The sequence below is a fragment of the Bufo gargarizans genome, chromosome 1 (assembly GCF_014858855.1).
Source record: "Bufo gargarizans isolate SCDJY-AF-19 chromosome 1, ASM1485885v1, whole genome shotgun sequence".
NCBI lineage: Eukaryota > Metazoa > Chordata > Amphibia > Anura > Bufonidae > Bufo > Bufo gargarizans.
Genome location: NC_058080.1, coordinates 370,031,350 through 370,048,345, shown reverse-complemented (window position 1 = coordinate 370,048,345; position 16,996 = coordinate 370,031,350).

Genomic DNA, 16,996 nt, shown 5'->3' with positions numbered 1-16,996 from the left:
ACACTCACACACACACACACAGGGACAGACACACACACACAGGGACAGACACACACACACACACACACAGGGAGAGAAACACACACAGGGACAGGCACACACATACACAGGGACAGACACACACAGGGACAGGCACACACAGGGACAGACACACACAGGGACAGACACATACACACACACAGGGACAGACACACACACACAGGGACAGACACACACACACACAGGGACAGACACTCACACACACACACACACACAGGGACAGACACACACACACACAGGGACAGACACTCACACACACACACACACACAGGGACAGACACACACACACAGGGACAGACACACACACACACACACACACACAGGGAGAGAAACACACACAGGGACAGGCACACACATACACAGGGACAGACACACACAGGGACAGGCACACACATACACAGGGACAGACACACACAGGGACAGACACACACACAGGGAGAGACACACACAGGGACAGACACATACACACACACACACACACAGGGGGACACACACACACACACACAGGTACAGATAGACACACACACAGGAAGAGATACACACACATACAGGGAAAGATAGACACACACACACACACAGGGAGAGACACACAAACAAACAGGGTCAGACACACAGATAGGCCTCATCACACTCCAGCCAGGCTCCTCTCTGTGCAAGAAAACACAGGGTTACTAGTGGAGGGGAGCAGGGTTACTAGTGGGGTGACAGGAGGAGGGGGGAGCAGGGTCACTAGTGGGGTGACAGGCGGAGGGGGAGCAGGGTCACTAGTGGGGTAACATCAGGAGGGGAAGCAGGGGGAGCAGGGTCACTAGTGGGGTGACAGGAGGAGGGGGGAGCAGGGTCACTAGGAAGGACAGGATAAGTGGGGGAGAAGGGTCACTAGTAGGGGAACAAGAGGAGGGGGAGCAGGGTCATTAGTGAGGTGACAGGAGGAGTGAGCAGGGTCACTAGTGGGGTGACAGGCGGGGGGGGCAGCAGGGTCACTAGTGGGGTTTACAGAAACACCCTATACCATATGTGGTCATAAACTGCTCTATGGGCACACGGCAGGGCGCAGAAGGGAAATAGCGCTATATGGATTTTGGAGGGCAGATTTCACTGGGATACTTTTAAGTTGCCATGTCGCATTTGAAAACCCCAAAAAGTGACCCTATTTTGGAATCTATGGGATAAGTTGACAGTTTTATTGGTATTTTTTTTCATACATAAGATTTTTGATCGCTCGATATTACACTTTTTGTGAGGCAAGGTAACCACAAAATGGCTGTTTTGGCACAATTTTTTTTGTTCTCCTAACAGAATGGATCATGTGTTGTTTTTATAGAGCAGTTTGATATGGATGCGAGAATACCAAATATGTGTATTTTTATATTTTTTGTTTCAGTTTTACATAAATAAAGCATTTTTGAAAAAAAATATTTTTTTTGTCTTCATTTTCTGAAAGCTACATTTCTTTTGTTTTTCTGCTGATCGTCTTGTGTGGGAGCTGTTTTTTGCAGGAAGAGGTGATGTTTTTATTGGTACCATTTTTGGGTACATATGATTTTTTGATCATTATACTTTTTGGGGCAAGGGGACAATTTTTTTTATTTTGGCACATTTTTTTTATTTTTTTTTAACAGCATTCACCTGACGGGGTAGATCAGGGGTGGGGATCCTTTTTGCTGCCGAGGGCCATTTGGATATTTGTAACATCGTTCGGGGGCCATTCAAAATTTTTAGAGCGCTGTATTTTTGCCTCACCACACACAGCAGTCTAATATTTAAGTTGAGAATGTTATTTATTTAGTTCTTTATTTCACTATATAGGCAGCCAAGCTCATCCCAGAGGGGTCCAGAGAGGGGTTCACCCAGCTTTTACTCTCCCTGCCACTGCCTCTGCCTCTTTCTTCGCAACTGTCACTATCTTTGTCCCTTTCTCAGCCTCAGATCTGCCCCCCACCTTCACAGCCGCCTATCAGAACTCCCAGCCTACATCAGCCTCATATCAGACCCCCAGCCTCAGATCAGACCCCTATCAGACCTCCCAACTTCGGATCAGACCCCCATCAGACCCTCCCTAGCCTCAGATCAGCCCCCATCAGACCCTCCTTAGCCTCAGATCACACCCCCATCAGACCTCCCAACTTCAGATCAGACCCCCATCAGACCTTCCCTAGCCTCAGATCAGACCCCATCAGACCCCCAGCCTCAGATTAGACCCTCATCAGACCCCGCAGCCTCAGATCAGACCCCCAGCCTCAGATTAGACCCCCAATATGTCCCCCAGCCTCAGATCAGACCCCTATCAGACCCCCAACCTCAGATCAGACCTCCAGCCTCAGATCAGACACCCCAGCCTCAGATCAGACCCCATCAGACCCCCCAGCCTCATATCAGACCCTCAGTCTCAGATCAGACCCCCCAGCTTTAGATCAGCCCCTCAGCCTCAGATCAGACCCCCCTACCCTCAGATCAGTCCCAATCAGACCTCAGATCAGACATAATAAATACAAAATAAACTTACTTCTCCAGCTCCAGGCAGCTCTGCCACTTGGCACATTCACTTACCCTCCTTGGTCTTCTTCCTGCCATGCTGCACTGTGACCTGACAGTGCACAACTTCAGGTCATAGTGTGTGTGCCTCCCGTATGCTAATGACCGCTTCAATAATGGGAGGGGTCATTAGCATTTTCTGGCAAGGGGGTGGGGGCTACATGAAATGGTCCTGCGGGCTGGAGGTTCCCCACCCCTGGGGTAGATCATGTGACATTTTTATTGAGGCGGTCATTATGGACATGGCGATACCTAATTTGTCTGTTTTTTATTTTTTATTGTACATGAAGGTAAAAAGGGCTTTTTTTAATTGAAACTTTCCTTTTTTTATTAAAACACACTTTTTCCCGTTTTTATTTTGTCCCACTGTGGAACTTCAACTTTTCAGGGTTTGATCCCTGTTTCAATGCAGTTCAATACATGCTGTATCGTGCTGCATTGAACTGTCAAGAGATCCATCAGGGCTTTCATCGCAGCATGGGTGGCCGATGAGGTCAGAGAGGGAGCCCCCTCCCTCTGTTAAGGGTTAATCCATCAACATCGCCTTTTTCAGCAATGCCGGCACATACAGCAGGGGCTTGGCTGTCAAAACACGGCCAGGCCCGTTCCGCTGATCGGACGGATACAGCTCCTGCACCTGCCCGATTATAACACGTACATGTACGTGAGGATGCAGCAAAAGACCACATTCCCCCACGTACTCTACATATTGTGAGACAGTGACAGGTCTCACTCAGGTTAGAGGCAAGGAAGGGGTGGATAGTTCGGTCCACACCCCTGTTCCACCACAGGTGAGAGAAGCTGGAGGTAATCAGCCTAGCACAAAGCACCTCCCAGAGTGTCAGAAAGGGGGGAGTGTGGTACCTGTGGACAGAGGCCTGGAGGCTCTGTCTGTGTGGTCTCAGCTGGGCAAGGCTGAGGGACCACAAGGCTGTGAGATAACCTGGAGTTGGGGGACGCAGCGACGCCTGGGAGGGTCGCAGGGCCATAGTCAGGCAGACTACTGAGCCCCAATCCCCCACAAGAAATACTGAACTGGAGACAGTGGGCGTACTGTGCTCTGTACAGCCAGGAGGCTGTGGGACATTGGCTGACAAAGCCGCACGAGTTCACAGGGTGTGAACTGGGACCTAGGTGAGTCAGGAAACTTTATGTTTAGTTAGAGCCTGGACGGGCGAGTGTTTATTATTTTGTCATTTTATTGTTGCTGGTGTTGAACAATAAATACACTGTTTGGACCTGAAACTTGGTGTCCTAAAGGCGTATCTGTGAGAATGACCCCCGGAGAAGAGCTAACCCCCCACAATATATATCAAAATGCTTGAAGGGGTTAAATTTATAAACAAGGAATTATAGGACCCATGTGGCCACAATACTTGACCTTCCATGGCCCCACTGACCAATGAAAATGGTAACCTCTCAGCAGATCCTAAAAATTCAAATTTGGATTCCATTTGACCTGCTTTCTGTCTTTGTAAGTTTTTTTTTTTGTTTGTTTTTTGGGGGGGTTGAGAGTCAAAGCAGGTTGAACAGAGTCCGAATTTGAATCTTTGGGATTGAGTTTGCCTATTGAAGTGAACAGATCTGCTGAAGGATACATTTTAATATCATTTTCAGGTATCAAACATATTCCCCCAGAGGAAAGCTCAATAAAGAGCTAAAATGTGATGTGAACAGCGTCTAAACTGTATGTTTGTTTTATTCTGCATACCGTATGTCCATCTTGTTTAGGCATGTATCTATGGCATCATTGTTAAAGGGGTTATCCAACTAGTGAGAAAACATAAAAACAGCTACAAATGTTAGAAACAAAAAGATAAACACTACTCCCTTCTTCTTTCCCCAGTAATTCAGAACAAATGGTGGTCCTCCCAGTCAATACTTACTGATTATACATTGCTAGCATATACTGTTAATCACGTGTCAAATTACTGCCATCATGACTACCATGTACTGACAATACCAGTAATTCGGATCAGTGGCCACTTGTATGCAATGACTTAGATGACTGCCAGAGATTTTTCACTGGATTGTGAGGAAAATAAAAAAGGACAAGTAGTGTTTATTTTATTTTTTTGTTTCCAATATTTGTGGCTTTTTATTTATTTTTTCTCACATGCTGGATAACCCCTTTAAAAATGCTGGTGAAAATATACCACCGGCACCATCTACAGGGCTGCATATGTGGTCATTATTTTGCTCCAATATGTTGCACTAGACCACAAGTAAACATATATTGGAAATTTGAACCCATTTTAAGAATATATATTGCATAGGTATGGTTCTTTGGTTCTTTGCAAAAATAAATAGTTACTATATGAATATCAGTGCACCAAGTGAAAATACATGTGCTACCCTCATAAACTATGCACGGTCATTGTGTAATAAATAATACATCTCATCAACAGGAACACTTTCTAGAATACCTCTAGAGTACCTTCCTTAGCATCCAGGGTGTTTGTTGTCTCATGAGAAAAGGAGGCGGGATGTACTGAACACTGGCTCAAAGGCTTGGTTGTCAGACGGGTAAAATCAACATCATCCTAATGTTTCTGAGACATTGAGTAATCCATCCAGTCCACAATGTCATCTGCTTCTTCTACATTAACCCGTTCCTGACACAGCGATTTTCTGGTTTTGCTTTTCGCTCCCTGCCTTCCCGGAGCCTTAACTTTTTTATTTTTCCATTCGCATAGCCGCGTGAGTTCTTGTTTTTAGTGGGACAAGTTGTACTTTCTAAAGGCACTGTAATGGATCTCCTGGCACCCCGACCGGGTACCTCCGTCGATAGATGCTCCTAGTGCTTTCCGAGGACTCCAAGCACTCCACTTGACACCGTACGCACTGCAGACCCCACGAACCGCCGGAGCTTAGTTGGGGTCTCACCGTCCTCCACCCACGCTGGCCCCAAGACCGGGCTTCAGCTTCCAGTGGGTGAACCTCTCCTACATCCAGAGAGCTGGAGCCATGAACAAGCTCTTACAAGAGCTTATACTCAGGGGAGTATTGTGATATAGCAATCCCCAAGAGTGTAGTTATCGCATTCCCCAAACATGAGCCAAAACTTCATGAATGTAGAAAGCAGGAACTCTTTATTGAGGGCTACCCGCCTGTATTTATGCAGGTCCCCATCTGGTGGACACGCCCCTAGGGGACCAGAAGGAAGGCTGTGACACAGGACAGATATGCAGCAATTCAGGATACACAGACATAATACATCCCCACAATGCATCATGGTTTCCTCCTCTCTGCCCTGGAGACACCCGAGGAGCAATTCAATTATCTCTCGGGACAAAGTGAAATCGCCAATACACATGTGGGGACAACAGGACAGAAATCACCATTTAAACATACAAAGTCAAAACCCTTACAGTAAACACAGACATTTAACATATCCCCAGATAGCTCAAGTTTGAGTGCATATTATTAGGTGAATGGCACTCAAACTACACGAATACACTAAAATTAGCTATCTGGGTACCCTCACATAACATACAATAAAATTCCAAAGACATAAAAATACATGAACTTATATAACTATGCCACTATTGCATAAAACCGGTGCATACAACATGGGACCGTAATCACATGGTAAGAGGCTGGCAAGTAGTCCTCTCCAACCACTCGTGGCAACCTCAAAAGAGGGGAGTTTGTCACAGGCACCATTTAATATGGCATACATTTCACCACTATTTTAGGGATTTTTATAGCATTCACTATGGGGTAAAACTGACTTGGGCTCTTCATTCTCCAGGTCACCACGATTACTATGATACCACATACAGTATGTATAGTTTTTCTAGCATTTAGTACTGGGGAAAAAAAGTAACTATACTATACTATAACCCCCATCTTTTTATATAGTTATGTCTATAGAGATGTGTGAGGGCAAATTTTTTTTGTGGGACAATCTGTATATTTTTTTTTTTTACTCATTTTTATATATTTTTTTTAATTAGGTCACAAAGTAAACCACAAAATGCAATCATCAGATTGTAATTTGTTTAGGGAAATTGAATTTTCTCCATTATCCTATACAGAAATAGCTGCCACCTGCTGCTCTGAATTGTAATATACAAGTAATTATCCTGGAAGCCTAATACAGGCTCCTCGGTGGAGTTGTTCCATCCAGTGAAGCACACACTTCTGGATTCTCATATGCTGTGGTCACATTTGTTCATGGCATCTGAGAGGTTAAAGGTCTACAATCAGCATTGCTGCCAGTCGCAGACATTAGCCACGGGTATTTGCTGTAATAAACAACAGGCACCCCCTAGCTATGAAGCATGCTCCACTCCAGAGTGGGCGGGATTTTTAAAGACCATACATCTGCCATACATGTACAGCGGATGTCGTGAAAGGGTTAATAGTCTGTTGCCTAATGGAGACTAGGGCAACTGTGGCCTGCTTCTACTACTGGCCGGACAGCTGGTGCACTCAGTGCTGCTGATGCTGCTACTTGCAATACAGCCACCCTCATTAAACAATAAATTGGGGGGCACACTGCAAGTAGAATGGAGTGCACTGGCGGTTCAAATCAACACATATATAACCCAAATAAAGTGCACATCCACTAGATATAAAAACAATATATACATTTTATTAGTCTACAAAGACACACAGACATAATTAAAAATTGCATACAATATTACATGTGCTGGTACAAAATAAGACCAGAAACAAACACAGCTCCCACCGAAGTCCATAAAGGAGGACACGATGTGTATAGTCCAAGATTACAATGGCCAATAGTACAAAGCACAGATTCAAACATTAATCCACAATAAGTAAATAATAATGTGACATCAAATTGCCTAGTACCTGAATAGAATACAAAATGTCAGCCTAGGGCTATCAAGGTGGGCCTGGGTCAAAGAAGTAACGCTGCACGCGTATTGCTGGTAGGATCCGGCTTCCTCAGGGGTAAAAGTCTGTGTGCCCCAAGGTCCTTTATATATGCCATGATAATCAATAGCTTATAAGAAAATTTATATATGTCTGGTTTAATAGGGTTGATCCTGGTGACAGAGCCTCTTTAATAGTTGCATTTTATACATTTTATATGCAATTCTATGTAATGTTATGTATGTCACATGTACTATGTCATTTTATCCAGCAGGGGAAGGTATTGGTTGGCAGAGGCTGGCTGTAACAGGGCTTAGCCAGAGGGTACCTCCTGTTATAAAACAAACAAAACACAGAAATGAAAAAAAAAAGAAATAAAGAAACGACACATCAGGGATATATACTGCATGTGCTCTGTGGCAATACTCCTGTTCCTTAGTTGTAATTTGAGGACATAAAGATATGGGCAGGGTAGTCTCTTGTTAATTTGGGCCTGTCCCTAGATATGGCCCTCTACTACACAAGCCCTGCCTAAAAACGGAATAGCTGCCCCGATAGGGGCGATCCCGTATTCTGGAACCTCCTGATATGCCCTAGGCTGACCCTATTGCACTATTATAGGCAGAGCCTAGTTGGATGCCCATTAATTAGTGGCCTAGTGTAGGTACAAAAAATAACAAAATTGCCGTACAAAGAGCAATAGAGCACCACGGCCGTGGATACCCTATATGATGATAAACAATTGCTCTTAATGTGTAGTCTTTACGATACACCAAAATTCAATATGTATGGTTAGCTATGTATATACCAACACATACAGATATCTATGTATATATTTACATATTAAGATGCCAAACACATTTATTGGTATAAATATGATTTTTTATGAAAAGCGCCTGGAATTGCTGCCCTAGAGCAGCAGCATACAACTAGGCTCCTTGAATCCCAACGCGTTTCACCCATATCAATAACCTGGGCTCTTCAGGGGACACTTAGTTCAGTGTCGTACTAGGCATCAACACTTAAGTAAGGATAGCAAAGTTGTCAAAAACCATCAATCTTAATGACAATACTGTACATCAGACATTCATGGTAGATAACCTTTTAGATATAATATACTTGAATAGCTCGTCCTGTCAGACATGAGAACCACGAGACACACCTACACATTCATTACCAGTGGGGATAAAGTGCATGGAGCGGAGTGGGTCAAGATACTCAAAAAATTCCACACCATGTCCAGGTAAGTATTCCTGATAATATACCAATAAATAGCCAAACAGGAATGGTCACATATAATTAATAGTATGTGCCATCTCATGCAAGTTAGATAATGTTACTTGCGTGCCCAGACTAAGAATGGATGGTCCCATGTAATCACTGGGATTTGCAGCGTGCTCCCGGTGATCCAATTCGGCCCATGAGCAATCTGTAGAAAACCAGGGAAAAGATGAACAGTGTTAGCCTGAGCCATCTTCATGTCACTGACCTCCTTCCGATGGAGCCCGAATCATGATCACTTCAAAACACACTCACATGTGCCGGCGCCTCACTGGTCCCTTGTGTGAGGTTGCTGGCTATTACCTGGAGTGTGATTTAAATAGCCGCCTAGCTCACTGGTGGGAGGGGCTAGTATCAGCGTTCTCACCGTCGTCAGTGTGAGTATCTCTATGGATGGGTGTGAACATGTGGCATCATAGACCCTACGTCACCGCGTTCCCTAGTCACGTGACGGAACGTCGCCAATCACGTGACATTACCGCGCCTCGATGTGGAGTCGGGGCGCTTTGCGATGACGTGGTCCGCATCATGTGGAGTTCGGGCGCTATATGGTGACGTGATCCACGTCACAATATCTATGGTCATGTGAGGGCGCGCTGTCATGTCCTCAATCGCATGATATAACAGGTAATCATATGACGACACCGTGCTTACGTCTATTAACCAGATTGTATAGTAATATTGTATAGGCCCCTATTCCTTTCTGGCATACATCAGCCGATTTACACACAGTTAATTCAACCCTGAGCCAAGAAATATATCAGAATATTAAAATATATCCGTCATCTCATTGGAACACACAAGTGGAGACTACCGGTGGTAGGGTCATTCTACATGAATGTATAACAGGAATATTCTGGCTATTCATTCTATTTCTGTGCCAGATTGGTATGGGCAGAAATATTGGTATTATTCATGTTTATAATGTTACATATCAGGAAAAAGTGAAAGTGTACAGTATAGAAGACGACTACAGACCCTCCCCTTCTCAGATTTACACTATATTTTAGTATACACTTGTTACTTTATAGATAAATCATGGTCAGCTATAAAAAGCAAGAGAAATCGATGTTCTCATTTAATCCTACTGGTGACATAGTAGTTAACATATGGATCCACTTGGACTCTTTTTGTTTCAGGATAATATCTATGTCCCCTCCCCTGATAGAATGTTTAATTGTTTCTATCATGGAGAAGCGTAGTGTATTAGGATCTGCTCCATGTTGGAGTACAACGTGTCTAGACCGTGGTTTATCGCGTCCATGGCGAATGTACTAGTTGATCTCCTATACTTCGGCCACGTCTGAAGGTAATGGAAGGACGTTCAGGGAGGAGATCAGTCAGGTCCGGATCGGATTTTAGTAATGACCAATAGCGTCCTATTATTTCACGGACCTGGTTAACCGCTAACAACATCTTGTGATGTTCTATTTTTCCCTTCAGAGTGAATTAATACAGATCTATCTACAGACCCAGCATGATTCCAGGCCTCATATAGACAATCATCAGAGTAGCCCCTCTGTTTGAAGCGATGAAACAGTATAGAGGCTTGTCTACTAAAATCGGTCTGATCTGAGCAGTTTCTGCATATTCGCAGGAACTGCCCTTTAGGGGATGCCCCGTTTCAGTGTCTTGGGATGTAAGCTTTCCCATCTAAGCAAGCTGTTTGTTGAGGTTTGCTTTCAAAATAGTGTGGTTGTTAGGGTGTTGTTAATACTCCTACTAATTTGTAGATCTAAGAAACTTATAGTCTGATGCTGCAGCTCATATGTGAAAAATAAACCAATATGGTTTATATTCAAATCCCGCATAAAACATTTGAAGTCATCCGGAGTCCCGGACCAGAGTAACAGAATGTCGTCGATAAAGCTCGACCAAAATGTTATATATCTGGTCCATTTGGTCATCTCCTCCGTGAAAACAATGGTGTCCTCCCACCAGCCCAGGAGCAAATTTGCGTAGGTCGGGGCACATGGGCTCCCCATCGCTGTGCCCCTGAGCTGGTGGTAGAAGCGACCATTGAACACAAAATAGTTGCGGTTCAGTGCAAAATTTAAAAGCCTAATCACAAAATGATTGTGGTTCTTTAAATCAATAGATCTAGAGTCTAGAAAGTACTTTATTGCCGCCAGACCTTTATTGTGTGGGATCGAAGTATACAAGGCCTCCACATCAATGGAGGCCAACCACACCCCTGTATCCAAGGTGATACCCTCAATCCGTTTTAGCAGGTCGGTTGTATCATGAAGGTAACAATGTCACAAATGGGCGTAATATCCTATCAATGTAGGTGCCCACATGTTCCGTAAGACCCCCTATCCCAGATACAATAGGACGACCCTTGAGGGGGACAGTACCCTTATGAACCTTAGGAAGGCAGTAGAATGTAGCCACCCAGGGGTTTGGTGGTCCAAGATAGTCGCGTTCCGGATGATCAATAAGTCTCCCCTCAAGAACCTCCTGTAGGATCTGGGATAGTTTCTGTGTATACACTTGGGTTGGATCTTGCTTCAATAGCTCATAACTAGATCTATCGGATAGAAGAGATAAACACATGTCACAGTATTGTTGACTGGACATCACCACCACATTACCCCCCTTATCTGATGGTTTAACGATGAGGTTCTTGTTGATACTCAAATTACGTAGCGTTTCCATCTCCATAGGTGTATAGTTCTTTCTTACACCAGTTGGAGTAGGTGTGTAGGTGTGATGTTCCCTAGATCTCAGGTTACTGACTTCAAAAATAGATCTATATGCTTAACCACCCTGTTCCACTCTTCCTGGGAAAGTTGGCTGGAGAGGGAAGTCTAATGTTGTTTAGTAATCTATAGTCAGAGTTCGGTGAAGAGGGGACATGAGAGGTCTTGTCCTGATAGTGGAGGAGAGTCGGAAGCAGTTCAAAGAGCACCAACTCTGAGGATCCAGATAACCCTCTCTTGCTATAGAGTGAGGACGCAGCACATAGAGCACCAACTTTCAAGAACTGAAGGAAGGACTGAAGTGAAGCCTTGGGATCAAAGACACTGCTGTTAAGTGAAGCAATATGGCTAAAGACACCCTAATCACTAGACAACTTTTAGGCCAGCAACATCTAAGTGCAGAATTGCAGACATCCAATCCGCCACCATACCTCCTCCATTTGTTGCATAGAAGAATTTCACTAAAGCCTGCTGCTACTGTATATATTTTTAAGTTCTACATTGCACTAAAAATTACTTTCTTACATTCAACTCTGGCCTCTACAGTGGTACAACTTTCACTGCAATGGAGCACAGGGAGCAAAGGTCTGTGGTAGGACACTGTGACACAACTATACTACATCAGGGCCATTACCACTTCCATCCTCTACACAGACTCCCATGGGGGCTTGCTTCACATTTATTTCCAACCCCAAATAGTGGTCCAATTAACCAACTGAAGACCACTGCAAAGTAATGCTTGAGAAGAGCAAATACAAAATAACAGTCAATGAGGAGTAAGTTGGTCTTAAAAGCTTTTTTATTGATTTTATTAACCTCAGTGGTGCTCTTTAATGGCAATGGCAGACACCATTGAATCAATAAACATAAATCTAAACTGTAATATGGTGTACATTGTCTTTTTGTGTATGGTTTGATGATAATATAAAGAATTCCAATAATACAGCAGCTGTTAAAACAGGGTTTACCTCTTACCTCTTCTTCTATTCCGCTGGGTCCCTGTTTTTTTTTATTTTTTATTTTTTATAGCAAATATTGCTACCGAAGTAAATGTAATATGCGTATGCAAGAGCTGCTGGACCAAAGCCAGAGATTTGATGTTACTGTCTCAATATTTGGTCGTTTGTACAAGCAGGCCCTCTTGTATGGAATATCAAATGTTCTACATTTGTATTCAGTATTTAAACCCTTATAAAATTAGGCTCAGAAATTGCCTCCTTGTCCCTACAGTGCCTCTGGATGCCCTTAAATTAATATGAAGGAATATTGAGGTAAGCTCTATCACAGGTATTCTCCATTGACAAACAGTAAGGACCTCATGTGCCACCCCACAGACACTGTACACACACCCCAGGCCATAAACTTGTTGCTTCATTTTATTGCATGGTTGTTAGGTGTACTGCTTAGGATATATTCACACATAGCATGTTTGTTGGTAATTTTCTGCCACTGCCCCATCCATTTGAATGCAGAAATCGATGTGCTTGTTGAAGAAACAATTCCATTTACAGTAGTAAATAGCAAAATCATTATAACTTTTATTTCCATAAATGCAAATGCAATGGAAATACTAGACATTTAATTCCAAATCAAGACAATAACAAAATATATTCCGTTTGTGTAAACACAGTGGGCAGGAATACACAGACAGGGAGCCCAGGGAATCCAACCCACTTTCCTTGCCTACTTGCAGTGCAAGCCCTAAGCAGCAAGTCCTCAACTAGTCGACGTTCCCCGCTCTGCTAAAGTACAAGACATACACACATAGAGACATAAGAACACAGAGACAGAGTTGTATGGAAATAGGTCAGGACCGAGCGGACAATACAGTACTATTGCAAGACAGGGGGTAGTAAAACAGCCAAGCCAAAGTCAGAAACAGACGAGAAGCACAGTACCAAAATATGAGACAGAGAGTGGTTAAAGGCAAGCCGAGGTCAATAATAGAAGCAATCCAAACGCACACAGAACCAGAACCAGGAGCACAGCTAGGACATCAATGACTATCACCGGCACTAGTATAAGTCCATAAAAGGGTTTAAATAGAGCACCAAGTCCCAGGATCAGAACCTGATCGGTCATGACCCGGCACTCCATTAGTCAGAACACCAGCACACAGGAATAGATCAATCAGTCCACTGCCAGTCTCCTCCAGCATACACCCACTGTGTGGAGAAAGAGCATTGCATCCTGTTGCTAATGACACTGTTGCGTTACCAGGGGGCGTGGCTTAGCAGCATGTCTCTGCTGGAGATCTTGCTGTTGGGGCCCGGACAGGTAAGTTTGTGTTAATCCTTTACAGGAAGTAAAGAAAAATGAATATTAGGCTATTCAAGGAAATAGATAAAGTAAAGTATATATCAAAAGACAGGTGGCTGTCCTGCACACTGTAAGGAAGAGGTGCTCTAATCTCAGTGACTCACCCCATCACTGGTAAAAATAATTTAGATAAAATCGCTTGGCACTCTACCTCCAGAATCACTATAAGAAACAATTTACCTCCAAGATCGCTATAAAAAAACAATGTATTCCATATATCACTCACATGTATATAAATTACAAATAAAGTGTAGATAAAAATAAAGTAAAATAAAAAATTATGTTAAAAACATACAAATGGAGATATCTGCCCGATTAACTCAGGTATTCAGATGTTGTCTAATTGTGGGTTCCGAAGTCCCCACTGCACAGTGAGATTTTTACTATACTGTCGCAAGCACAGCTTATTAGGTTACAATATTTATCAGTATTAGTTTAGATCCATTCGCGAGTTGTGCAAACTTATTCTAACCCACCATTCAGATGTTTGGTGAGTATACATAGAAATAATGTCCAATATGTATAATGGGGATAAGGATCTGTATCAAATGCTGAGCAGTATACAGCTTATGTCCATTAATTGATTTAATCGCATGATCGCTATATGTTCATATTCAGATGTTTAGATCCTGTTGTGGTATTCCACGTGGTCTTTGGCACAGAAAGATCTTACTTCTGGATATTCCCTGCTATCCATGAGTCCGAGTGTAGTGTGCTTGTCTCGTGTGCTGGGGAGAGCACAGTCGGCGTGCCACGTGATGAGTGGAATCAAGCCAGTCCATTGGAATTTGAAATTTGAGAGGCGGTCCGCCTCATTGGAATTTAAGAGGCAAATCCGCTTGATTCCACTCATCACGTGGCACGCCGACTGCGTTCTCCCCGACACACAAGATAGGATAGGTCATCAATATTAAAATCCTGGAAAACCCTTTTAAGTAAGGGCCAAAACTGACACCTGTTAGAATGAATGATTTCACCAATTTGAACTCTTCATTGCTATTATTTTGAGCATTCCTCTTTAAATTACTGATTTAATTGCTCAAAATGAATGGCATTCATGTCCTAACTGTTGGGTGTATTTTTTCTATTACTCTACTACACTTACAAGTAAATTATTTGCTATGTAGAAATATAACTTCTACCAAAAACAGTGATTTATCTGGTTAATGTTTTTGGCTAGCTATTTTTTTTTAGCTCTGCTGTAGATGAAAGGAACTGGATCCCTTTTTAGCATTGAATTTTAGGATGTATGAGGTATGACATAATTTGAAAAAGTATTCTAATAAAAAAATGAATAAAATATATGTTGTAAATTATATGAAAATATCTGTTTGTGTTCTATGTCAGGCAGGTCTTTTTCTTTTTATTTGAAAAAAATATATACTTAAAAAGAAGCATAAAAAACAACCATTCAGTTTATAAATGTATATTTATGCTTTTAATACATCAAACAGATCTAGATATACACTGTAAAAACCTATGCAAATACACTTCTCAACACTGAAGTTGCAACACCAAAAAGGACAAGCTGTAAGGTTATGTAAGGTAAATCAGGGAAGTAGCAGGTGTCACTAAGATCTGCAGAGGATCGAATTTTCAAGTACCTAGGTCCAATCTGTGGCATGTGGGAGAGGCTTAAAAGCCAGAATAAAAGCAAAGTGTTTTAGCCATATGAAACCTCAAAAATCAGACCAAGTTACATGGGATGAATGTGCAGTGCCTCCTGTTCGTCCACATGCCAGTTATTGCCACTGCAAACTGACAGGAACAGAATCCTTGACTTGAGACTGAGAGACCTTGTTTTATGAATCCAGCAGAGCGCTAAGCGCCTAGGCTGAGATGTCAGCACTGTTCATGTTGTGTGTCCTGGTGGTTGGGAGAACAACAATGAAATGGAATGAATGCAAGAGGCACATGAAGGCAAACCTCTGCATAGATGGATCATCTGATTAGAAGAATGGCGTGTGGTGATACATTCTTTGTTGCAAGTGAAATTGGACATCACATCCTAAAAGTGCATTTAGATTTGCCGAGGAGCAGCAGATTGTTGGGTAGGAAGTGTTCCATTTCTGCTCGTTCAGTGTGGGTAAAGTGCTGCATTTACATGAAGCGATCACCGCCATAGTATAAGGATGAGCGTTCGCTATTGTCTGGGCAGCAGACAGCTGTTTAGACAGCACGATCTGCTACTCAGAAATGATAATTTAGGTGCCTGCACAAACGAGATCACCCGATGAACTAGTGGTTTGCTCGTTCATTGGGTGATTGGACATACCTTTACACTGGCAGATTGTTTGGAACGAGCGTTCGCAGGAATCTTTCAGAGAATCTGCCCTTTTAAATCCAACTTTAGCCTACAGCCACTGCTTTCAAAGGATATCAGGGTACACAGTAAGATGGCAATGGGGGCTGGAATGGAGGTCTATTCTTTTTAGCTGTGAGTTCAGCTTTTGTCTCAGACACAATGATAGCCAGAGCCAGAGATTGGTCTGGAGACCCCATGGACAACCCCATGAAGAGGCCTTCACAAGGGAAGGCCACAGCAGTGATACTATGGTGTGGGGTGGCATAATGTACAGTAGCTGAACGCCTCTAGTCTTCATTTCATTTTGGTTTTACATTGATTTGGTTGTGGAACCAGTGGTACGCTATTACTCCAAAGTGTTCCAGGACAACACCAGGTTTTATGTGCAGTGACCCTGAAGGAAGGCAAGGATGGGAGGAGTGGTAGTGGCCATGATAGTGGTACTTGTACTTACAGCTCATGGTGGCAATCCTTACCATGGCTCTTTCTGGGCCATGCACAGTGAATGGAGAACGTACCCTTTCTTCATTCGGGGCACACCCTGGTATAAGGACTCCTGCCTGGTAGTAGTTGTAGTACCCTTGATCATGCATAGTTGGCAGGGTACAAGGCAGGAGGGAAGATGAAGAGGCCTGTGGATAGTGGAGGCAATAACCAGGCCCATTGGTTGCAATAAAGTCTATTTTTAATGAACTAATGCGAGTTGCAGTAAAAGCAGCAGCAATTGGAGTGGTCCTGAAGTATATACAGCAGGCATGGTCAACCTGTGGCTCTCCAGCTGTTGTAAAACTACAATTCCCACCATGCCCTGCTGTAGGCTGAAAGCTGTTGGCAGTCTGGGCATGCTGGGAGTTGTAGTTTTGCAACATCTGGAGATCCTCAGGTTGGCCATCCCTGATATATAGCATACTTCTCCCCAATAGCTGTGTATGGGCAGCAGCAATGATAATAGTAGTAGTAGTCCCTGAGT